Genomic DNA, 22,104 nt, shown 5'->3' on the forward strand with positions numbered 1-22,104 from the left:
TGAATTCTACCAAAAATTTAGAGAAGAGCTAATGCCTATCCTACTCAAACTCATCCAGAAAATTGCAGAGGAAGGTAAACTTCCAAACTCATTCTATGAGGCCACCATCACCCTAATACCAAAACCAGACAAAGAAGCCACAAAAAAAAGAAAACTATAGGTCAATATCACTGATGAACATAGATGCAAAAATCCTTAACAAAATTCTAGCAAACAGAATCCAACAACATATTAAAAATATCAAACATCATGACCAAGTGGGCTTTATCCTAGGGATGCAAGGATTCTTCAATACTCACAAATCAATCAATGTGATACACCACATTAACAAATTGAAAGATAAAAACCATATGATTATCTCAATAGATAGAGAGAAAGCCTTTGACAAAATTCAACATCCATTTATGATTAAAAAAAAAACCCTCCAGAAAGCAGGAATAGAAGGAACATACCTCAACATAATAAAAGCCATAGATGATAAACCCACAGCAAATATTATCCTCAATGGTGAAAAAATTGAAACCATTTGCCCTAAAGTCAGGAACAAGACAAGGGTGCCCACTCTCATCACTACTATTCAACATAGTTTTGGAAGATTTAGCCAACAGCAATTAGAAAAGAAAAAGAAATAAAAGGAATCCAGATCGGAAAAGAAGAAGTAAAACTCTTACTGTTTTCAGATGACATAATCCTCTACATAGAAAACTCTAAAGACCCCACCAGATAATTATTAGAGCTAATCAATAAACATAGTAAAGTTGCAGGATATAAAATTGACACATAGAAATCCCTTTCATTCTTACATACTAACAGTGAGAAAACAGAAAGAGAAATTATGGAAATAACTTAATTTACCATTGCAATGAAAAGAATAAAATACTTGGGAATAAATCTACCTAAAGAAACAAAAGACCTATCTATAGAGAACTATAAAACACTGATGAAAGAAATCAAAGATGACACAAATAGATGGAGAAATATACCATGTTCTTGGATCGTAAGAATCAATATAGTGAAAATGAGTATACTACCCAAAGCAATCTATAGATTCAATGCAATCCCTATCAAGCTACCAACGGTATTTTTCACAGAGCTAGAACAAATAATTTCACAATTTGTATGGAAATACAAAAAACCTCGAATAGCCAAAGCAATCTTGAGAAAGAAGAATGGAACTGGAGGAATCAACCTGCCTTACTTCAGACTAGACTACAAAGCTACAGTCATCAAGACAGTATGGTACTGGCACAAAGACAGAAACATAGATCAATGGAACAAAATAGAAAGCCTAGAGATAAATCCACGCACCTATGGATATCATATCTTTGACAAAGGGGGCAAGAATATACAATGGAGAAAAGACAATCTCTTTAACAAGTGGTGCTGGGAAAACTTGTCAACCACTTGTAAAAGAATGAAACTAGAACATTTTCTAACACCATACACAAAAATAAACTCAAAATGGATTAAAGATCTAAATGTAAGACAAGAAACTATAAAACTCCTAAAGGAAAGCACAGGCAAAACACTCTGACATAAATCACAGCAGGATCCTCTATGACCCACCTCCTAGAGTAATGGAAATAAAAGCAAAAATAAACAAATGGGACCTAATTAAACTTAAAAGCTTCTGCGCAATGAAGGAAACTATAAGCGAGGTGAAAAGACAGCCTTCAGAATGGGAGAAAATAATAGCAAACAAAGCAACTGACAAAGAATTAATCTCAAAAATATACAAGCAGTTTCCAGAAAAATAAATGAACCAATCAAAAAAATGGGCCAAAGAACTAAACAGACATTTCTCCAGAGAAGACATACAGGTTGCTAAAAAACACATGAAAAAACTCATTATCAGAGAAATGAAAATCAAAATCACAATGAGCTACCATCTCACGCTGGTCAGAATGGCTGCTATCAAAAAGTTTACAAACAATAAATGCTGGAGAGGGTGTGGAGAAAAGGGAACCCTCTTACACTGTTGGTGGGAATGCAAAGTAGTATAGCCACTATGGAGAAAAGTGTAGAGATTCCTTAAAAAACTGGAAATAGAACTTCCATACAACCCAGAAATCCCACAGCTTGGCATACACACTGAGGAAACCAGAACTGAAAGAGACACATATACCCCAGTGTTCATCGTAGCATGGTTTACAATAGCCAGGACATGGAAGCAACCTAGATGCCCGTCAGCAGATGAATGGATAAGAAAGCTGTGGTACATATACACAATGGAATATTACTCAGCTATTAAAAAGAATGCATTTGAATCAGTTCTAATGAGGTGGATGAAACTGGAGCCTATTATACAGAGTGGAGTAAGTCAGAAAGAAAAATACCAATACTGTATATCAATGCATATATATGGAATTTAGAAAGATGGTAATGATGACCTATATGTGAGACAGCAATAGAGACACAGATGTAAAGAACAGAATTTTGGACTCTGTGGGAGAAGGCGAGGGTGGGATGATTTGAGAGAATAGTATTGAAACATGTATATTATCATATGTGAAATAGATCATCCGTTCAGATTTGATCCATGAGACAGGGTGCTCAGGGCTGGTGCACTGGGATGACCCTGAGGGATGGGATGGGGAGGGAGGTGGGAGGGGGGGATTCAGGATGGGAAACTCATGTACACCCATGGCTGATTCATGTTATTGTATGGCAAAAACCAATACAATATTGTAAAGTAATTAGCCTCCAATTAAAATAAATAAATAAAATTTTTAAAAATTTTAAGAAGAAATAAAGAAGTGAAACATTGTTTAAATATACAAATTTCATTGAACTCCCTGAAAGGAGAAAGAGAATGTGAGATGGTACCAAGTAGAACCTGAGAGGAGATCTACAGGAAAGGCCAAAAAGAGCTTTTACCTTGACTTATGATTATGAACTATTTCCTCAGGAAATAAAAGCACAAGAATTTAGTGTGTTAATAGTTATATGAAAGTGAAAGTGAAGTCACTCAGTCATGTCCGACTCTTTTCAACCCCATGGACTGTAGCCTACCAGGCTCCTCCGTCCATGGGATTTTCCAGGCAAGAATACTGGAGTGGGTTGCCATTTCATAGTCACCATCATTTAATTTGCTGTCAATTGTCATAATTCATCATTTGTCATATAGGGTTTGTATGATCCCTACACAGGAGGGGTAGGCAGGGGAGAAGAGAAAGGGCGGGTCCATCTCTGGTGCCTGCTTAGGTGGTCAAAGCTTAGGAAGTGAAGGAGAACTAAGCGGCCAGTGGAATTAGAAATCTTATCCTAGGATGAGCCAATTGTCATAGCAGTTGGAGTCAACTTTTGTTCTCTACTCCAAGAATTTAGCAAAGGACTTAGACACAGACAAAACTTGCCAGATGCCAAGCAGACATCAGTGTGAAGCATGGAATGAGAACAACTAAGGGAGAGAAAAAAAGTTGATTTATTTAGTTTTTTCTTTCAAATATTTAATGACTATTTATTGAATACCTTCAATATGCCAGGTCTACAGTAGAATTTGGTAATATAATTATAAGCAACACTGGCACAATCTTTGATATCATGTGGAATAGATTCTAGGAGAAAGAAAAATATTAATCTAATAGTTCTGAAAATAAAATCAAATTACAATTATAAAGAGTGACAAAGGAAAAAGTTGCTATAAGAACATATAAAGAGGAGATATGACTTCTACGTACTGCATCTTTAAGGATCCCTTTCCTTCTGGTTTTCAGTTAGATTCAATCAATGGTAGGTGCCAGTTCTAGGTAGCAATTTGTTATGGCAACAAGAGGAAATTAATACAGGAATCACTGGCTTGTGGGCAGCAAGAGGCACCAAGGTAATTTTCCAGTAATGGGGATGGTATGCCAAAGGATTGTTTTCATTGGAAGAGTGATATCTGTAGAGTAGACTTTTATAAATATTGTGTTTGATGCAGTCACTTATTCAGAGATGGTTTTGACAGTTGTGCTGATATTTCAGACAGGATCCCTCATCATTTTGAGTTCTAATCTTCTTGAATTTAGCACCAAATCATTCCAATGCTGAATAAGACTCCATTGCTCTTTTGTTAGTTTAATGGGAAATTTTAAAATAAATTCAGATTCTCCTTTGAAGAACAGTATCAGAGCTCTTTGCTGCTAAGTCGCTTCAGTCGTGTCTGACTCTGTGCGACCCCATAGACGGCAGCCCATCAGGCTCCACCGTCCCTGGGATTCTCCAGGCAAGAACACTGGAGTGGGTTTAATTTAATATAAAAAAAGGCCTTTTTATATACTCACTCCTTTTTTATCTTATCCAACCTCATGGATATAAGTAACTTGTATATGGAGAAGATTCACCTTTTACATTTCTAGCTCTAACCCCTTAAGCTCTAGACTTATAACTAACTGCCTATTGGATATTCTCACTTGAATATTTAGTAGACGTCTCATAATCAACATGTGCTAAACTGAGTTCCTGACCTCCCTCCTCCCTAACCAGCTCCTCCCATGGCTTTCTCCTTTCCATTAATGAAATGCTTGAATACTTTCAGTCTTTTAAGTCAACAACACTGGAGTCCTCCTTAGGAACCCTGATGTCTCTACCTTCAGATCAGCTATCCCTACCTTTACCACTTCCCATCACCTCCACTGCTGCTACTCTGATCAGAAATCCTATCTTCTCCAGCTGGAGTTTCTGTAATAGCTTTCTAATAGGTATACTCGCTTCTATCTCTACTCTCTAGACGTTCTGTTTTCGAAGCAGCAGAATAAGCCTTTTAGCATGGAGTCAGAACATGTCACTTAGCTGTTTAATACTATGCAAGAGCCTCCAATTTCAGTTACTTAGCCAAAGTCCTTAAAATTGTCCATAAATCCTGATGTAACCTGGCCACCACTTGTCCCTCTGATCCTTTACTCTACTGCATTCATGAGAACCTCCTTGAATGAATATGTTCCTACTTCAGATATACTGTAATGCAGGAGTGGAAGTACATGTAATCCCCAGAGAGGGACTAGTGAGATGGCTAGAGGTGTCTCTCCTCCCTCTCTCCCTCCTTCCTGCCTTCATAACTTCCTTGCATAATTCATATGGTAAAACATTTGGTACCTTCTCATACATGTTATGTAGCTGATAGATGCTAGAGACAGGAAAATCAATAAAATACCAGCATTCACAATTCAGAAGGGAAAACTCTTATGTAAACCAACCAATACAAAGCAATGTAATAAATGCAGACATAGAATTATAGGGTGCAATTAAAGAACAGCATGTCAAAGTTGGGGACAATAATTCTTGACCATATAAGATCATTCTAACCAGTGTAGTGTGGAAGTACCCAGATATTCTACATTATTCAGTGATCTGAACGTAGCTCTACATGGTAAACATATTTCCCCAGTAGCCATGCCAGTGTTCTCTCCACAAGGCATGAGCTAACCACTGAATTTTGTTTGTTTTGCCACAATTCTAGAACATTATAATTTCATATTTTTTTTTCTTTTCATGAGTTAGGGATGATGATGGTTATAGGGAGCACTGCCATTCTGAAATCATACTGAGACTAGAAGTCTGAGAACAGTTTTAATTAACACCTCTCTAAAATGCTTTGCTGAATAATGATAACTTGAGAACCAAATTGTAATCAAATTTTGATGACTTTCTCTATAAGGCAAAGTTCCCAAGAAAATAGAAAATGAAAGGCACGTATACAGTATATTCCCTTCACAAACAACAAGATCTTTTCCTAACTCTTAGCATCTATGATAAAAGAGTGTTAAACATTTTATCTTTCTAGAGAATTGATGTCTAATATTCTGACATTAAAATCTGAATATTTTGTAAATTTTTTTAAAACAGGCTTCAAACAAATTTTGAGTGACTCCATATATATTTCAAAGTATATCTCTAAATTATCTTTTCAGCAAAATTCATTCATAAATAATTAGTCATATACCTGCGTGTGTACTAAATCACTTCAGTCATGTCCAACTCTTTGTGACTCTATGGACTGTAGCCTGCTAGATTCCTCTGTCCATGGTGATTCTTCAGGAAATAATACAAGAGTGAGTTGCCATGCCCTCCTCCAGGGGATCTTCCCAACCTAGGAATCGAACCCAAGTCTCCTATGTCTACTGCATTGGCAGGTGGGTTCTTTACCACTAGCACCACCTGGGAAGCCCAGTCATATACCTACTCCATAGTAATAGCTAAGGATGTGATGCATGAAGGCAAGCAAACACAACTGATAAAAGTAGATACTGTAAATCCAAGAAGACTGAAATCATATCAAGTATCTTTTCTAACCACAAACTAGAAATCAATTACAAGAAGAAAACTGGAAAATTTACAAATATGTGGGGGTTAAATAAAATACTACTGAACAACCAATGGGTCAAACAAGAATTCAAAAGAGAAGTCAAAATATATCTTGAGACAAATGAAAATAGAAATACACTATACTGAAAAATGGGTGGACTTAAGCACATTATACTAAATGAAACAAGCCAAACAGAGAAAAATAAATACTGTATGGTGTCACACATGCGATATTTAAAAAGGTCAAACTCATAGAAACAGAAAGTACAAAAGTGGTTGCAAGGGCCTAGGAGTCAAGGAAATAGGGAGAGTTTGTAAAAGGGTACCAGCTTTCAGTTTATAAGATGAATAGGGTCTGAGAATCTAATGCATAGAATCCTTGTTATAGGTAATAACACTGTATTGTATAATTGAAATTTTTCAAAGAATAGAACTTAAATGTTCTCACTGAAAAACCAAACAAAGAAAATGATAAATATGTGAGGTGATGGATCTATTAATTAAATATATGAGGAAATCTTTTCACAACGTGTGTGTAAAATCATCATGATATACACTTAAAATATATTATACCTTTGTCAATCATAGTTTAACAAAGCCAAAATAAACAGATTAATGGAGAAAATATCAGAATGTCCTGCACATGGTAATAGTAAACACTGTTTTTTTAAAACTTGTTTTAGCTATATGAGAACACAGGCATACACATAGATGCTCACTGAATTTCCTTGTAAAATGTATTCTTATTGTGAGTTGAGACAAAAGAACTTAGAAAAAATATTTTTAGGCCCTGGTTTCCTCCACAATGCTATAAAGTCACCATTTCTCCAATATATCCATACTTTGAGCTTCTTATTAATATGCAGAAATGTCACGTGTTTATTAATGGGCAATAACAAAACACATGTAGTATCCTATATGATATATGTATTATCCAATCAGAAGGGACACTGAAATAGAGAACCAGAGGTCTCCATCTCTACCAAATGTTAAAAGATAAATCAATGAATATAAATAAAAAAGATAATAAAATTAGAATCATATGCCCAGATATTTGCATGTGGTAACAATTTGCTGAGATAAATAGAGCTAAATGACCTTTCAGAATTTGTCCTGCCCCTTTTAGTTCTTGGTTCTAAAATATATTCCTCATCTTAAGTCACAAACATTCCTCCAAGAGTATATTTGACTTAATTACCTATACCTTTAAGTGTAAATGCAGCCTTTCCAAGAGAAGCCTACATTTTAGTTAAATTATTCTATCAGATTGCCTTCCTTCTAAGATGAGGCTAAGTCTAATGTTGAAGTGAAGATGGTAGAGATGGTAAGAAATCTGCCCTAGGGCACACAGATGATGAGGGACCCTCACTTAATCTTTTTAAATGTTTGGTTTACTGAGTATTAATTTATTACATTTATTCCTACTTCAGAGGATTGTTTTGAGAACTAAATGTGATAATATCTGAAACATGTAGGACAATTTTTATGATGTATTAGTGACTCATAAAAAGTTAGTCTCTCCCATGCCCCACAGCCAATCTGTTCTTCGCTGTAAATTCAAAGTTAGAGATTCTGTTTAAAAAAATACATTTATCTATTTTTGGTTGCACTGGGTCTTTGTTGCTGTACATGGGCTTTCTCTAGTTGCAGAGTTGGGGCTACTATCTAGGGTGGGGCTCAGGTTTCTTATTGTGGTGGCTTCTCTAGTTGTAGACCACAGACTCTAGGCACATGGGCTCAGTAGTTCTGGCTCACAGGTTTAGTTTCCCCATGGCATGTGGAATCTTCCTGGGCCAGGGATACAACCTGTGTCCTCTGCATTGGTAGGCGGATTCCTATCCAATGTACCACTGGATTCTTAAACAACCCACTCAAAACTGGACATAACTAATGATGCACTTGAAAATTTGCTTAGGGTTCTTAAGAGCAGAAACAGAAGTTTCTGTGTCCCACTGGGTGGATTGAAATGCTTTCCTTCTCTGTTAAGGTTGAGGTTTGCTAACCATGGAAACCAGATTGGAGGGAAACCAGTGAATCTCATTCCTGCTGCTGAGCCTCCATTGTTAGGATCCTTCAGGAAGGTCACTGTCAAATATGCATCTAATTACACTGGTTGGTGAGCATCCGTAGGGAACATGAGTGGGCCACCCTTCCCCACTTTCACACTTTTATTAATATATTGATGTGGGAGCCTTGAATTGCAGAGAGACCTCTGACTGGATGTAAACGATGACTTTTTCAGTCAGATTCACTCATTGTTATTTTACTTGAACTTATATCATATGAAAATTTTAGTCCTAATAGTTTACACAACTTCTATACCCAACACATTCATTATTCGGTCCTTTCTGTAGAATTAAAACTTAAACTTTGTTTTTGTTAAATGATCCGGTGGGAGATGTCATCTAATACCCAAGATTTAACAGTTTGGTTTTAGTCCAACCACACATGAATTGACTGACTTACAAATGCTCTAACTGGAAGATTTCAGAACTTTGGTAGTTTGCTTTTATCATTATCATTTTTAATCTACTACTATTGTTTTTTGGGGTTCAAGAATCACTGCAGATGGTAATTGCAGCCATGAAATTAAAAGACGCTTACTCCTTGGAAGGAAAGTTATAACCAACCTAGATAGCATATTTAAAAACAGAGACAATACTTTACCAACAAAGGTCCATCTAGTCAAGGCTATGGTTTCTCCAGTAGTCATGTATGGATGTGAGAGTTGGACAGTGAAGAAAGCTGAGCACTGAAGAATTGATGCTTTGAATTGTGGTGTTGGAAAAGACTGTTGAGAGTCCCTTGGACTGCAAGAAGATCCAACCAGTCCATCCTAAAGGAGATCAGTCCTGGGTGTTCATTGGAAGGACTAATGTTGAAGTTGAAATTCCAATACTTTGGCCACCTCATGCGAAGAGTTGACTCATTGGAAAAGATCCTAATGTTGGGAAGGATTGGGGGCAGGAGGAGAAGGGGACGACAGAGGATGAGATGGCTGGATGGATCACTGACTCGATGGACATGGATTTGGGTGGACTTCAGGAGTTGGTGACGGACAGGGAGGCCTGGCGTGCTGCAGTTCATGGGGTCGCAAAGAGTCGGACACCACTGAGCAACTGAACTGAACTATTAAATTACATATATAAATTTTATATAGTTATAATAAATGTGACAACTACTTCAGCTCAATAAAATGTATAGTTAATAATTGCTACTAGATTAAAATATTTGTGACTAGAATTTATGTAACTGAACTAGGATAAAAGGAACCTACTTGTCTGTTCATTTACTATAACAAATACAGTCAATGTCTTAGTCATATTTCCTTGACTTATTCTGTAAGTCATCTAAGACACTACAGCTACCTGAGGGTGCTCCTTCCTGGAACCCAGCAAAATGCCTACCCAGGAGGTAACCGCATGGGAGCAACAGTAACTCACAATCACCCAACAAGATATAGCACTGTCCTACTGGGCAGTCTCTGAGATGTTCTCTGTGAGACTGAGCCCCACATGCCCATTACCCTCTACTAATCTTCCCTTCTTCCTTGTCTCCCTGTGTCATTCCTTAAGATGGCTTCCTGGGGTGACTTCCCAAACAAACTCCTTGTACCCATATGGTTGTCTGGGCATCTGATACAGGGGGACCTGAACCAAGACATTTACTTGTTAATTTTTTTTGAGATTTATTGAATCCTTTTTCTGTGCCAGACATCTTTCATTTATTATATCTGAAACCTCAGCAACAGTAGTTCTATTATTTTAATACTCATTTTACAGAGGATAAATGGAAATTTAAAGAGATTAAGATAACATATAAATCATAGTAGGTGGCAAAGCCTAGAATCAGTTTCTATTCTTCCACTGCTTCTATTGTTCCACTACCATCCTTTGCTTTTATGCTGTGATTGCTGATTCATAAAGTGAACATGGACTACATTGTTATACACTTGCATTCTCTAAAGCTCAAATTTCTGAGTGGGTTTTGACCTAAATGACACAAAGTTGTGTCTTTTTGCTGTGACACAAGCATAGAAGGCTCCTCTTTGGCTGGACGAGCTCCCATTGACTCTGTACCTCACGTACTCACTGCTCAAGGCTTCATTTTCATCAGATGGGCAATGAAAAGCCTTGATCTAAATGATCTTTGGGATCCATTAAAGAGTCAGTGTTATACAAACCTGAGTGATGTGTAGTCTAGTCCTCAAGCCAATCCTACTGCTCTAGGTTTTGTTTTTGTTTTTTTTTTTTATGTTGAATTATCTTTAAAAACACTTCTAAAGTAGAGATCAGCAACATTTTCTATGAGGTGCCAGACAGAAGATATTTTAGGCATCGTGGTCCTTAAGGGGTCTGCTGCAATGACTCAATCCGGCAGCTGTAGTTGGAAAGCCTCAAAAGAGAATACGCAAACAAATGCGTTCCAAAGAAACTATACTAAAACAGGCAGCCAAGCCGCTGGACAGTCTCCATAGAGCACACAGAAAACACTTCCCTGAGGCCTTCATGTCAAAAGATGGCAGACGAGAGATGGCAGGAAAATTCCAAATGTAGCTTTTATTTTCTGTCTTCCTGGTCTTCTAGAAAGTTTGGAGAGCCTTCTCATAGAGCCCCTCAGAGAAACAAAGGAAAAAGAAAGCTTTTATTCCTTGTCTGCGCCTATTTGAGTGGCTTTTATTTGACAGGGCGTGTTTTGTGTTTGTGTTTGTGCTAGGCTTAAAGGCTGAGAACAGTCAATATTCAATGTCACTGTCATCTGGAGAACACATAAATACTGCATTTGGGATGTACTTTTCTTTTGAACAAAGTTTCTGAACAGGTTTGCTTGCTATAGGTCTATTATGGGCATTTTCATTATAACCCCTCTAACACCAAGCTGTTTCAAAGGACGGATGACTCAGAACAAACATTTTCTTGAGTTTGAATGTGGCATACTTAATGTTTTTCAAGAGATACATTTCTTTGTAGAAACTTTCCATGGAAAACTCCCTAAGCCTTTTTTAGGGAACCCAGAGGACCCTATTAAAGAAATTGCTGCCTTTTAGTCAGCTCTCTGAGCTGACAATGAGTAAACATAGTCCAGAATTATTTCTGATCCAATGAGTATTGAAAATGTCTTCTAGACTAGTGACTTATAATTAATGACAGTTCAGGAAACCTATGTAAGTATCTTAGGACTATGGAACAATGAAACAGGCTTCCTTTTGAAGCCATGAGTTCCTCGTCATTAGATGTAATCAAGGAGAAGTTAAATAAAAATGTGCCAATGATTTTGTTTAGAGATTTTGCACTAGGTGAGGGTTTGAGCAAATAGGCTCCCAAAGCCCCACCTACTCACCTGTTAGGGAGATCTGAGGGATGGGCCAGAAAAATCTGTCTGGACTACACGCCTTGCCTTCCCTCCCATTTCCTCCTTGAATTGGAGAAGCTTTGCTTTTATACAATTTACATTTTGGGCATTTAGGATGTTTCCTTTGAAGAAGGAAATGGCAACTCGTTCCAGTATTCTTGCCTGGAGAGTTCCACAGAGAGAAGAGCCTGGTGGGTTATAGTCCATGGGGTCGCAAAGAGTTGGACACGACTGAGCAATAATCACTCACTCACTATACTAATAATATTGTTTTTAAATAAAGAAAATACATTTTAAAGCAGAAGAGATTTCAATTCTTCTAACTCTTAAGATTTTAAATTTCCTACAAGTAGACTTTGACACAGAGTAAACACGAACTCTTCCCTTTCTGTCTTTCCCTGAAATGTCCCCTGATGTCCACTTGGCAAGTATGAAATCTGTTTACTTTTGGTAAATTTTATAGTTGACTTCCAATGAAAGAGCAAGAAATTCTCTATAGGTCTTGCATTCATAGGAAATAACCGTCAGGTTTAAGGTTTTGACCATCATTAATAAGTAAACTCTTCAAAAGTCAAGCAGAGCTGTGTTCATAGAGAACACAGTCCTTTAGGAACAAAAGGAAACCTTTAGTTAACATCCAAGGCCTACCGCAGCCTTAGGGACACAGTATTTGTGCTATTTCCTCACCTGACTTTTAAATGTTTCTCTGTCTTGAAAGCTGAGATTCTCCCAAATAAAAATAGAATCGGCAAAAAGTCATGAGAGACTCTTCTCTTTTTTCTCTAAATGACAGCAGTTTATTTCTCTCTTAGGTAAAAAAAATAAAATCAATTAAAAGTAGGAAGGTATTAGCATAAAGTGAAAAAACCCAAAATATTACCATCAAACATATATCAAGTAGGGTAGGAACTCAATAAAAATGTACTGAATTAATGAATGACTAAGGTCACTATTAAAGACTGTTTATATTAAATCCTTTATAAAAAGAAACAATCTGAAACAAACATCTTCTAATTTAAATTTTGGGACAATGTGTGTGTGTGTGTGTGTGTCTAATAGTAATTTGGGTAAACTGCTTCTACTGGTAACCTTTAAAGCAATAAGCAGGCATTCTGCTTATGTGGAAGCCAATATTGATGAAAAATATTGACTTACTTATTGTGCAGGCTCTGAAGGAAACTACGGATGTTTTTCTGGCAAAAGCTTGTGAATTTATGGTGAAAAGAAATTTGCTTTGTATGGCAAGTGTCATAAACACATAGCTACATGGTAAACAAATATAATTCCTTTTTTTTTGAGTAATTAGTATTTTAAATGTTTGCACAGGGCCATAAGAACAACAACAACAAAAAGAAATCTATGTTTGCCATGTAAAACCTAAACAGTTGGCAGGGGGGAAAGAGAGATATTTTTCACAAATCATCTCTAGGATTCAGTTCACACTTATAAAGGAGTCCCTTTGTTGAACCCTAGAGCTCTGGCAGAGAATAGAACCAAACCTAAGTATTACCACCCTAGAGCTTCAGCAGGAGAATCACTTATATTTCTTTACTGATCGGTATTAAAAACAAATCGGCCAGAGGCTTTAGTTGTCCTGGATGGAGACTGACTCTTCAATAACACAAACTGTGTTGAGTGTTCTCTCTGGGCTCTGTATGCTCTTTTGCTTTGTTTCCACTTCCAAATGCAGATTGAATAAAATTAGAATGACTTCTAGCTTCCACCAAAGTCGCCAATGCCCTAAGATCAAGGGGTATCCCTGTCTTTACCCTGGTCATCTGGAGCATGGTAGCCTGTGATGCTTCTCAAATTTGAGTTTTGGGTGGCTGGCACAGCCTTAGGGATCCTTAGTCCCAGCTATGGCTTCCCTGTGTCAGTCCACCAGCAGAGGGACACATTCATTTTCTTTTTTTTTTTTTTTTTTTTTTTTTTTTTTTTTTTTTAATTTTATTTTATTTTTAAACTTTACATAACTGTATTAGATTTGCCAAATATCAAAATGAATCCGCCACAGGTTTACATGTGTTCCCCATCCTGAACCCTCCTCCCTCCTCCCTCCCCATTCCATCCCTCTGGGTCGTCCCAGTGTACCAGCCCCAAGGGAGAATGGCATTGAAACATGTAAAATATCATGTATGAAATGAGTTGCCGCCAGGTTCGATGCACGATACTGGATGCTTGGGGACACATTCATTTTCAAGGCACAGTGTAAGTTCCATCTGTTATCCTAAGTGTTAGTGGGGATTACATGCCAGACAAAAGAGTTACTGAATGAATTAAAAGTAAATGTCACTTCCCCAAACTCAGACGAGTCAACACAGCTTGGGGAAATATTTCTTTTCGCCTGAGTTACAGCACTGGAGTTAGGCAACATGGCACTTTCAGACCTGGTTCACAGCTGGAGAACCTCACAGCTGCCCTGCCCCAGATGGTAAGGATCACTGGATGGTCATTTCTTGCTGAAAAGTGAAAGTGAAGTCGTGTCCGACTCTTAGTGACCCCATGGACTATAGCTTACCAGGCTGCTCTGTCCATGGGATTTTTCCAGGTAAGACTACTGGAGCAGGCTGCCATTTCTTTCTCCAAGGGGTCTTCCCAACCCAGGGATGAAACCCAGGTCGCCCGCATTGCAGACACCCACTTTACCATCTAAGCCACCAGGGAAGCCCATTTCTCACTACCAGTTTACAGAGCATATATTGGAAAGCCTACGTGAGATCCACAAACAGCATGACACAGTCCAACACAATCAATAAGACAACCTCATAATGGCCCAATGCAATTCTCTTCTTTTATCTTCGGCTCTCAGTTACATTAGCTTTTAATGGACATGAAACCGGGCTGGCAGTTGCTGAAAGTTTCTCAGATGCAACGTTTCATGTGAGTGTCTCAAGCTTCATTTCCCATCTCAGTGACTAGTCAATTCCTGTTCTCATCTTTAATACATTGAATAAAATTTGCCTCTCTGGTGAACTTGTCAGAACTGCTAGTTTCTCAAATACTGAATATTTTACCTGGCCTGCAATTGTTAAAGCTAATTTCAATATGTATCAAAATTTCCATATTTCCAAAGTATCCATATTTCCAAAGTTGGAAATATGATATTCCATTGATCATTAAAATATAAAAAGCAGAATGGTTGGAATTGCCATATGCTCTGTAACAACTACCAACAAGCAGTAATCATCTTTGTCGGCCATTCCCATGTGCCTCTGAGATTTACAGCAAAGCAGAAATGAATGATGACCTTAGTTTCACAGTTTATGCCTCATGTTCATATTCCTGTGGGCCCACCACTACTTATTGCTGGTGATACAGAGTCACTGGAAAGCTAAAAAATATACAATCTCTGACCTCAAAGCTTCATTAACTAGGAGGCTAGTTATGGTAGGAGTGGAGACTGTTTAGGAAGAACATTTACTGATGCAACATTCAGAAAACTAAGATCATGGCATCTGGTCCCATCACTTCATGGCAAATAGATGGGGAAACAGTGGAAACAGTGTCAGACTTTATTTTTAGGGGCTTCAAAATCACTGCAGATGGTGACTGCAGCCATGAAATTAAAAAACGCTTACTCCTTGGAAGAAAAGTTATGACCAACCTAGATAGCATATTCAAAAGCAGAGACATTACTTTGCCAACAAAGGTTCATCTAGTCAAGGCTATGGTTTTTCCACTGGTCATGTATGGATGTGAGAGTTGGACTGTGAAGAAAGCTGAGTGCCGAAGAATTGATGCTTTTGAACTGTGGTGTTGGAGAAGGCTCTTGAGAGTCCCTTGGACTGCAAGGAGATCCAACCAGTCCATCCTAAAGGAGATCAGTCCTGGGTGTTCATTGGAAGGAATGATGCTAAAGCTGAAACTCCAATACTTTGGCAACCTCCTGCGAACAGCTGAATCATTTGAAGAGACCCTGATGCTGGAAGGGATTGGGAGCAGGAGGACAAGGGGATGACAGAGGATGAGATGGTTGGGTGGCATCACCAACTCAGTGGACATGGGTTTGTGTAGACTGCGGCAGTTGGTGATGGACAGCGAGGCCTGGCATGCTGCGGTTCATGGGGTTGCAAAGATTCAGACATGACTGAGCGACTGAACTGACTGACTGACTGAGACTAGACTGTGTGTTACTGTAGTGGACACTTTTTGTGCTCTGCCTAGATCCTCTTGGGTCCCTGTAACTGCCTTTTAGAGCCTCTGGCTGCCTCAGTACTTTCACTTCCTCTACTGGCCTGCATCTGTGACTCATCTTGGGTGAATGGCCCTTGGGTTGCTGGAGCCTTTGTGTCCACAGGGGCAGAGAGTAAGAAGTGCCTGAGGTTGATGGCTCTACTGTACCCTGTAGCCACCCTGATCAGTGAAGGAGAAAGGAGGCCCAGCTTTTTTAGGTCATAGCAAGCTCTGATGCATAATTTGCACAATAGAGTTACTCTCTACAGGGTCATGCTGAGAATGGGACTTTGACTGGAATCATATCCTTGCTTGAATTTCCCTTCCCAACTTTCCCGCCCCCCCCTTCACTCCTCCTTTCCCTGAGGAGCACTTACTTTCTGAAGAAATCACTTGTCTCAGAACCCTTGTCTAAATGCAAGGGTTCTGCTTGAAATATACTCTGCAGGACCTTTTACTTGTGTTCTAATACATGTTATGCTTTTTGTGTATATTACATATATGCCAGCAAATTTGGAAAACTCAGCAGTGGCCGCAGCACTGGAAAAGGTCAGTTTTCATTCCAATCCCAAAGAAAGGCAATGCCAAAGAATGCTCACACTACCGCACAATTGCACTCATCTCGTACGCTAGTAAAGTAATGCTCAAAATTCTCCAAGACAGGCCTCAGCAATATGTGAGCCATGAACTCTCAGATGTTCAAGCTGGTTTTAGAAAAGGCAGAGGAACCAGAGATCAAATTGCCAACATCCGCTGGATCATGGAAAAAGCAAGAGACTTCCAGAAAAACATCTATTTCTGCTTTATTGACTATGCCAAAGCCTTTGACTGTGTGGATCACAATAAACTGTGGAAAATTCTGAAAGAGATGGGAATACCAGACCACCTGACCTGCCTCTTGAGAAACCTGTATGAAGGTCAGGAAGCAACAGTTAGAACTGGACATGGAACAATAGACTGGTTCCAAATAGGAAAAGGAGTACGTCAAGGCTGTATATTGTCACCCTGTTTATTTAACTTATATGCAGAGTACATCATGAGAAACCCTGGGCTGGAAGAAGCACAGCTGGAATCAAGATTGCCGGGAGAAATATCGATAACCTCAGAAATGCAGATGACACCACCCTTATGGCAGAAAGTGAAGAGGAACTCAAAAGCCTCTTGATGAAAGTGAAAGTGGAGAGTGACAAAGTTGGCTTAAAGCTCAACATTCAGAAAACGAAGATCATGGCATCTGGTCCCATCACTTCATGGGAAATAGATGAGGAGACAGTGGGAACAGTGGAAACAGTGTCAGACTTTATTTTTCTGGGCTCCAAAATCACTGCAGATGGTGACTGCAGCCATGAAATTAAAAGACACTTACTCCTTGGAAGGAAAGTTATGACCAACCTAGATAGCATATTGAAAAGCAGAGACATGACTTTGCTAACAATGGTCCGTCTAGTCAAGGCTATGGTTTTTCCAGTGGTCATGTATGGATGTGAGAGTTGGACTGTGAAGAAAGCTGAGCACCGAAGAATTGATGCTTTTGAACTGTGGTGTTGGAGAAGACTCTTGAGAGTCCCTTGGACTGCAAGGAGATCCAACCAGTCCATTCTGAAGGAGATCAGCCCTGGGATTTCTTTGGAAGGAATGATGCTAAAGCTGAAACTCCAGTACTTTGGCCACCTCATGCGAAGAGTTGACTCATTGGAAAAGACTCTGATGCTGGGAGGGATTGGGGGCAGGAGGAAGAGGGGAGGACAGAGGATGAGATGTCTGGATGGCATCACCGACTTGATGGATGTGAGTTTGAGTGAACTTCGGGAGATAGTGATGGGCAGGGAGGTCTGGCGTGCTGCGATTCAGGGGGTCGCAAAGAGTCGGACACAACTGAGCGACTGAACTGAACTGATACCTTTTTATGTACAGTATTTTAATCTGCACAGTTCTAGGAGGAAATTGAGGATCAATGATTTTATTTAATCTGTCCAATATCACAGAGCTATAAGATATTAGAGTATGTGTCTCCTGAACCTTAGTCTTATGTAAGACTCTTTATTTATTGCATTTTATCCTCAGCATGGCAAAGGGTGTGGAATGCATAAAGGCTACTTTGGGAATAAGTGCATGTGGAGATAGATGGCTTCCTTGAACAGGGCCTGATAAAAATGCTAACTTTTTACCAAGAAGATATCATTTGAGAAGCAAAGGATAAGCACCAGTTTTGCATTCTGTGTTTGCTGAAAAAGCATCACGCATATCTCTTGGCACTGGAAGCAAAATGAACCTTAAAAACTGCTACTCAAGTTGTTTCATGCCTATTTTTAAAAATAAAGTGCTTGAGCTACAAGTTGCTGGATCCACTGTAACATGGTCTTTTCTGGAGACAAATCTTTGCAAAAATTAGGTCAATAATGTCGCCCTTTGCTCCCTACCAAGGAAGTTAATAAGCTTGGCAGAAAATGATGAAGATCTAGAAAACCTTCAGGTTGGATTTTTTATAGCAAATTAGTTCAAATTAATGACCTCAAATGGGTAGAATTATAGTTTCCATTCAGCTTGATTTTTCTCATTAATTACTTCCACTGTGTCTGCCAAAATCAGTTTTACAAAATAGCCCTGAAAGCAAACAAAAGAGTTGCTTTCCACAACTTTCACAATAAAACATTCCTCTTCTATTGTCATTAAGTGTACCCTAAAGATTCCACTGTCTTTTGCTTCTTTTCTTCCTCAAATTTGGTTCTTGGGGAATTTAGAGATGCCTCAAATGCAGGGTAGCTGATGACTCACATGAGAAGCCCTGCCTACAGTCTCAGGGCTATGACTTTGAGCCTGGCCTCCTCCTCCCACTTTCTGGGAGCTTCCAGGCCAGACAAATAAACACGCCCACTTTACCTTCCGTTGAAGGACTTTGAACACCTTCACCAATGTTAGGCGATGGCAATGGGTGAGGGGTGGAGGGACACTAAAAGTTCTGAAGTCAGAGTCCTAATAAAAAAGAGATGACTTATAAGTCATGAAACTCAGAAAATGGGTTGATAATCTCTAAAGGTTGATTGCACAAATGCAGATTCAACTAATACACATGAAGTGCTAAGGATTTTATAAGCAGCTTTGTGAGGAAACTGTGATTACTTTACAGGTGAGTAGTCTGAGGTTGAAAACTTGCTCACTCCAATCAGCAGAAGAGCTGAGACTCGAAGCCATAAATCTCCAGTCCGAGCTCAAGACCCCAGCTCTTTCAGGATGTACCGTTGGCCTTGACTGTCCTAAATGGGAAAGGCTGCCTCAGGTGAGACCATGGGGAATTCTCCAGGTCACCATCCCATGTTTAACTGGGTGAGTTGAGGCAGTTTTGCCAACTGCCTTAAAGTGAAGCTGAAAGTGGCAGACATGGGGGCAGATATATCTGCAGAAACAAGCTTCAAGAGAGAGTGTAGCAGAAAATATTTTATAGGCATCAATAGGTTTATCATTTCTGGATCCTAGAATCCTCTATAAGAATCCAGTATTCCAATTTATACTATTCTATTTATTAAGCTCATTCTTTTGGGTGTTTGCACCTCTTTGCAATCCCATGGGCTGTAGACTGCCAGGCTCGTCACTCCATGGAATTCTCTGGGCAAGAATACTGGAGTGGGTTGTCATTCCCTTCTTCAGGGGATCTTTCCAACCCCGGGATTGAACCAAGGTCTCTTGCATTGCAGACAGATTCTTTACCTTCTGAGCCACCTGGGAAGCCTATAAGCCAGATCTCTGACCTCAGAGCATCTACATTCTAATAGGAAAGAATAAACTAGATTATTTCAGGTAGTTATAATTGTTATTTTAAGGAATTAATGATACAATGGGGCATAACACTTCATGTCTCATATTTATTTTCATGTCTGCTTTCACTAATAGACTGTGAACTCCTGGGAGTGGTACTTTCATTTTTTATTCATCTTTATATACCTGATGGGCTTCCCAGGTGGTGCTAGTGGTAAAGCATCCACCTGCCAATGCAGGAGAAATAATGAAATGCAGGTTCGATCCCTGGGTCAGGAAGATCTCCTGGAGGAGTGTATAGCAACCCACTCCAGTACTGTTGCCTGGAGAATTCCATGTACAGAGGAGCCTGGTGGGCTACAGTCCATAGGGCCACAAAGAGTTGAACACAACTGAAGCAACTTAGCATGCACACACATGCCTAATATCTAGCATGATTTTAGATACTTAGTAAGTGATCATTTAATGAATGGACAGACTAGTGAGCATAGGAAGCAGGCTATTAATACAATTCTCCAAAAGTTTGTTGGAGGAGGAAGAATAGCTCAAAGGAAGGCCTATTCTCTCCATTGAATTGAAGCCAAATGCTTTCAGACTTTCTGTCTTTGAAATGGTTGGTGTTCCCATAATATTAATAAAAGGGAGACTTGACTATCACGTTTTCCACTAGTGATCACTATCCATGAACACTTTAAGGGGAACAAGGTCAAAACTGGCTATTAGACAGCAATGATTTAAAAATAATTATAAAGGAATATTGATTTAGGGCTTCTGGACCTAGGGGATTGGGGTTTCTTTGTTGGGTTTAGAAGGCAAGCTTACTGTAAAAATGTTGCAGCTGATTCTCTTACAAAAGGGAAAACAGTCACATTTTAAAAGTGCATTTTAACTTCTAACTACCACTTATCTTTTAAAAATTGTGTGAGACCTAAAATCAAAGCACTGCTTTCACAATGTAACCTACTCTTCTTTACTACAAAGCTGCTTTAGGCAGGATCTATATGAAAGACAAGTTAAAGAAAACATAGAATCTGCACTTCAGCTTAGCCTTGACCAAGTCAAAATTTGAAGTTACTAATGACTAATGCATCAGATCTCAGGCACCTCGAAAATTCGCAAACAGGGCTGCAGGTGTGTGGATGGAAATGGCTAGAGAATCTTTCAAATGCCTTGTTCAAAATGTATGGAGTCTTTTTTTTTTTTTAATAGCATGCATTTTCCTTTTTATCTATGTTACTATTATGATTAGTTTTCTTCATATGATAAGATAATTGCATTTTTTTCTTGAAATAAGACTGAGATTTGAAGAACTTAAAAAATCATATAAGGCCAGGCCAAACAATATTCTACATATCTTTATTTTCTCAGCTTGTCTTCTTCAACCTTTAACTACAAATATGCTTTTAGCGTCAACCCTAAAGTTTTATACAAAGGATACCTGATAATGTATATGAATATCTACAGATACAAAAGAGTGATAGTTGATATTGTAGAGTCAGGTAGTGAGAATTCAGGTTTTGTGTCCGAACAGCTGACACATTCGAGATACATTGTTGATTCTTCATGAAATGAAGCTTTTTTTTTTTTTTAACTTCTCTCTTGGCCTGTATATTTCATGAAAAACTGGCCCATTAGTGAGAATTAGCAATTATTATGTGTCCCCTCTCCACTTTCCTTGCCCAATGAAGTATTCTATCAGAGATTTCTCAAGCAGCCTCAAACTTAAAGATTTAACTTCACATTTCCAAAAACTAACCATGCAAAGCAATTTCATATTAAAGTAATTGAATTTGGATTATGGAACAAGCAAGCCAGAAGAAGGGCCTTCTAAAATAAGTGACTATTCCTATTTTAAAAATCACACATCTGGGAAAGACACAAATAAAATTTTACTCCCTGCGCTCTGTTTGCTATTGACCACAATTTTGTTTCAACCAGCTAGGAACTCATCCTGCTGCTGCTGCTGCTAAGTCGCTTCAGTCGTATCCAACTCTGTGCAACCCCATAGACAGCAGCCCACCAGGCTCCCCCATCCCTGGGATTCTCCAGGCAAGAACATTGGAGTCGGTTGCCATTTCCTTCTCCAATGCATGAAAGTGAAAAGTGAAAGTGAAGTCGCTCACTCGTGTCCGACTCCTAGCAACCGCATGGACTGTAGCCCACCAGGCCCCTCCGTCCATGGGATTTTCCAGGCAAGAGTACTGGAGTGGGTTGCCATTGCCTTCTCTGAGGAACTCATCCTAGGGAAATGCAAAAAAGTAAGAAATGATAAAGTTTTTTGGTCTTCACTGTAACTAGAAAGAAAACAACTTCAGAAAACATGGGAGCATAAGTAGACAGCATGTATACATATCTGGAAGGCAAACATTATTTATCTAAATGAAACATATTGTGGATTTGGCAGTCAACAGCTTCTGTGATGAAATCAGCATGAAGCAAAGGAAGTTGGGATCAGGAGAACAGGGTTTGACATTATCCCTGCCACTTGCCTCTGTGCCCTTACCTATAAAATACAGGCAAGATACCTAATCTTCTTGGGGA

Source organism: Bubalus kerabau, chromosome 7, assembly GCF_029407905.1.
Source record: "Bubalus kerabau isolate K-KA32 ecotype Philippines breed swamp buffalo chromosome 7, PCC_UOA_SB_1v2, whole genome shotgun sequence".
Taxonomy (NCBI): domain Eukaryota; kingdom Metazoa; phylum Chordata; class Mammalia; order Artiodactyla; family Bovidae; genus Bubalus; species Bubalus kerabau.